Source organism: Bubalus bubalis, chromosome 2, assembly GCF_019923935.1.
Source record: "Bubalus bubalis isolate 160015118507 breed Murrah chromosome 2, NDDB_SH_1, whole genome shotgun sequence".
NCBI lineage: Eukaryota > Metazoa > Chordata > Mammalia > Artiodactyla > Bovidae > Bubalus > Bubalus bubalis.
The window spans coordinates 104,286,487-104,291,669 of record NC_059158.1 but is presented as its reverse complement, the minus strand read 5'-3'; positions in this window follow the sequence as shown (position 1 = coordinate 104,291,669).

The following is a 5,183-nucleotide window of genomic DNA, read 5'->3' as shown; positions in this document are numbered from 1 at the left end:
ATCCAGGTGTTTGGTATATATATTCAGATACAAGTTATGCTCATACCGTATACATTAAAATGTGAATGCATTCAAAACTCCACCAGTTCCTGAGGCAAGAAATGTGAAATGGCAATGACTAAAAGGGTCAGAGAAACTCTTGGCTTCTAACCAATCCTGTACAAAATCTTTCCTAACCACATATTTTAAAAGATGAGGAAAGATAAAGGAATGAAGAGAAACTGCCCTTTTCCCCTAACCCTTAAAGCATTTTTTCTTCCCAAGAAACTCTGTTATAAAAGCTTGAACCTAACTCAGTACTAAAGGTGGCCATTCAGAGAACTGTTTAGAATGTTGTATTAATGAAAGTGAGGTGCCATGAACATGTACTCATATCAGACAGAGGTGGACATGATCAGAACAAGCTTGTTCACAAAGCCCTTCCCTCTCCTTGGCCATGAGTCACAAAAATCTCATGTCTGGATGTTAAATGAAATGCTTCCTTGAATCAAAGTTGAAACGTGTGTGTGTGTGTGTTTGTGTATTTAATATGTAAAGAAAGAATGAAATCAAGACATGAAACTCTTTCACTGACTCAAGTTTAGGGCCAAATTTTAATAACGCAGCTGGCTGGATGTGAGACACTAATAAGGAATTCCTGGATAGAAAAGGGCTGGTTGGCCCAATGGCCTGTCTCCTTCAAGTTTATTGCAACACACCTCTTCGTGTTGTCAGCATATCTTCTAACCCCTTTTGCCTACATAAACATGTCCAGCTGTCTCTTAAACTCATTTTTTCTTTATGTTTCACTTGGTGGACTTATTTGGTAATTTGCAGTATTTTCCATATGCTGGAGGATCCTTGGATGAAGTAGTCCTGCATTATCATGACTTCTTAATGAATTACATGAAATATTCAATAATAAAATATTTTCAGCAGAGAGCACTGGAAATTTGGAAGAAATCAACTGAGAAAGCAAACTTTACAATGCATTTAAAAAGAAACAACTGTTCTTTTGCTAATCTTCATTTTAATCTTTTTTAAAGATGTGAAGATGAAAGTGGAGAGTGATTAAGGTGGGCGAATATAAACACTCTTTTGCCGTATTAGTCTCATTAACAGATTTCTTAGCAAGAATGAAATGCTAAGCTCAAATGATGTAATAAAGAAAAGGGTCTGATGTTTTATTTTGGTTGAGTTAAAGCCATCTTCCAGATAATATTTTTATTTCCTTAATTATATCAATATTTCAGGCATAAATTTCACTTGAACTATTCAAAACATTGAATCAGTACTCTGAATCAGTACAGAAATGATTTTACATTAAAACTTTTTCCCAAACCTTTCCAAATGCCTAAGGACCAATGAATTTGGGGCAAGTTTTTTTTGTCGACTGTGGGACCTTCTGATTGGAAAATACCCTTTGAAAACATCCTTTAAGATTTGATTGGAGGGAAAGGAAGTGGTAATAACTAGAGGGTGCTGAGGAGAATTAATGATTAATTAGTATATAGTATATAGTTTGGCTGAACATTTTACATTTTAATTTTTGGATGCCACTATTTTAAAATTATTTCAACATATGTGTGTTGATTTGATGTGTGTGTAGAGATTGTACATCGATTTTAGTCTTTTGTTGGTAAAGACATAAGGTAACCATCTTGGCCCCCTGATATTTTCTGGGTTTTGTCCTAAAATTCCCACTTTCCATGAAATCTCTCAGCACCAGGCAAACAGGTACTTCACAAATATATATATGAAGACATAAAAATAATTTGCTTCCAAGGTTTGTGTAGTTTTTTGCTCTGCTTACTCTTCAGACTCTGGGAACTCAGAAAGCAAAGCTCTAAGCTGGCATTAAGGATTTTGCTCTCTTGTTAAAACAGGCTACACTCAGATGCTGACATCTTGGTGACTATGGTGAAAGATGATCCATATGATTGTTTTTTAAAATTGTTTCCAAGCTTGGAAAGCACAATGGCTTATTAAAATAAAAAAGCTGAAAAATATTTAAAAATCAAACCTATTTTCTTCCAAACTTTTCTCTTCCAAGTTCCTTGCAATCCAGACAATCCAGATGCAGATAACATCCTGCATCTAGTGTGTTGAGTGATCTCCAAAATCTCTGAAGCCTACGCCATGTCCTGTTGTCCAGATTAAGGTAGGAAAAAATGATCTGTGTTATTTTAATCTTGAGTGCCTCACAATTAGAAGAATTATGTAAGTATTGGTATTTTGTGTAAGTATGTCACTGATTTTAAATTTGTGGACAGTGACTTTTTGAACTTAAGGTGGTCTCAATAAAGAACATGCCTGAGTCTGTGTCTTAATGGTTTTTTAGCTTCAGCAAAGCAATTTACAGGATCCCCCTTCCTAACAAGCGCGCTGCCAAGCATTGTATAAAATAGCATTCTTCATGGTTAAATGATCCCATGGAAAGTGACCAAAAGATTTTAAATACAGAGGAATGTAACCAGCTACTCATTCAGAATTTCTCCCCCTTTCACGTGTGTGCTGTGTCCCTGTAGTAGCAGCTGGTTGTATGCGCCTGCGTGTGTGTGTGCACGTGTAAACACACAGCATTTAGCTACAGAACATGTCACAGATTTCTTTCCTGGTCACCATGCTGCATGACTGATCCATTTCATATGATGTGTTTAGTATGGTTCATTGCCCACTGGTCTTATTATTTAACAATTTGCCTTAAATTGAATTTTCTATTTACAGGTGTAAATGGAAATTTTGGCTTCTAAGAATTTATTATCTACTGGCTAGCATGTTCTTGGTTGAATTAGCTCTGCCAATATTGGATTGTGTATACCTGGAATAAAGTTTGGGATGTTTAATTAGAATATCGTCATAACAGGAACTTATTATTTTTATGGCTAAGCTTGAGCTACTGAGGCCAGATCAGTATCATTAGTCTAGGAGACATTTACCATAATCTTCTACAGACTTTTTTTTTTTTTTTAAGAAATGTGTATTTCTTGATGGATCGGCGGAAGTTAAATTAGCAGTAATGTGTATAAATTACTAAAAAGTTCAAAAAGCTTGAAACCTTTATCACTAGCTGTAACATTTTGTTGATAACTGGAAATTTCTTACTCTGATCTCTTTTGGCTTCCCACAGGCTCGGGGCATGAACACTTATTGACTGCAGGCTGTTTCCCAGGCTCTGACTATATGCTTTATCTATCTCCATTACACCCTCAAAGTATCTTGTGAGGGGGGCATGGTGTTTATTCCCATTTTACAGGAAATGGATGCTTAAGAGAGATCACAGACCTACCGCTACACACACCAGGTGAGTGAAGGATTCTCTCTGAAGCCTGCTTCTCAGGCCACTGCTATATTCTGGGTCGACTCTTCTTATTCTCCTTATTCTCCTTATTCAGTGTTATTCTCCTGCCACCTCCCCATGTCCCAGCTCCCTATCTGCATCTCAGTGCCTCAGAACATGCCAGCATGCCAGCACTGTTCACAGCCCTGGGCTTTGGATGTATTGTTCCATTCTTACCTTCTCTGCTGGGCATGCTCTTAATTTGCTTATGTTTTGTTTTTTTTTTTTTTGTAATCAGTTCCAGCATTGGGATGGTCACTGACACTCTTCATACTGGATCTGGCAGAGTCTGTCCAAATTCCTAGGACAGTGCATGTATGTTTTACCATTTTAATTTTTAGCCTATCTCTTTCTAAAAGAGCCTTGAAAGTGAAGTCGCTCAGTCGTGTCCGACTCTTTGCGACCCCGTGGACTATATATAGCCCACCAGGCTCCTCCGTCCATGGGGTTCTCCAGGCAACAGTACTTGAGATATAATTCACATATCATTTAACTGACCCATTTAAAGGCCACAATTCAATGGCTTTTAGTATATCCACAGAGATGTGCATCCATCACCACAGTCAACTATACAATATTTTCATCACCACAAAGAGAACCCTTGTACCCTTTACCTGTTATCCCTTTCCACTCCTGCTCCTCATCTCCTTCAGCCCTAATCAGTTTTCTGTCTGTCCTTGGATTTGCCTATTCTGGACATGTTATATAAATGAACTCACATCATATATGATCTTTGTCACTGGCTTTTTTCACATAACAAAGTTTACATAGTTCACCCATGTTCTGGAATGTATGCATCAATACTTCCTTCCTTACTATAGCAGAATATTGTTCCATTGTATGGATGGACCACCTTTGACTTATTCATTCATCTATTGATGGACACTTGGATTGTTTCCACCTTTTGGTGACTGTGATTATTGCTGCTATGAATATTTATGTATGAGTTTTTGTTTGAAGAGCTATTTTCAGCTCTTTGGGGGAGATACCTAGGAGTGACATGCTACTGCTGCTGCTGCTAAGTCGCTTCAGTCATGTTGGACTCTGTGCGACCCCATAGACGGCAGCCCACCAGGCTCCCCCATCCCTGAGATTCTCCAGGCAAGAACGCTGGAGTGGGTTGTCATTGCCTTCTCCAAGGAGTGATATGCTGCTGCTGCTGCTAAGTTGCTTCAGTCATGTCCGACTCTGTGGGACTCTATAGACGGCAGCCCACCAAGCTCCCTCCTCCCTGAGATTCTCCAGGCAAGAACACCGGAGTGGGTTGCCATTTCCTTCTCCAATGCATAAAAGTGAAAAGGAAAGTGAAGTCACTCAGTCGTATTCGACTCTTAGTGACCCCATGGACTGCAGCCTACCAGGCTCCTCCACCCATGGGAGTTTCCAGGCAAGAGTACTGGAGTGGGGTGCCATTGCCTTCTCCGAGGAGTGACATGGGTGGGTCTCAATTCTATGTCTCACTTTATGAGGAACCATCAAACTATTTTCCACAGCAGCTATATTATTTTATATTCCCATAAGCAATGCATAATGGTTCCAGTTTCTCCATATCCTTGCCAACCACTTTTTATTTTCTGTTGGTGGTGTTGTTTGGTAGTAGTCATTCTAGTGGATAAGTGACCTAATTTTTAATATCCTTTTAAGACTTTTAAAGAAAGCTTTATGCTTTTCTCTTTTGTGCTCCTAAGCACTGGTTTACACCTTAAATTATGTGCCAGCACATCCTATAATCTCTTTCTCTGCCCTCTTACCTTCTTGAAACTAGGTTGGGCAGTCTTATTTCTTGTGTATTCCAAGGGTTCAGTTATGCTTGTGAATGAATGAATAAAGGGATGAAGGGAGTTGTGGGGACAAGAAGTACTGG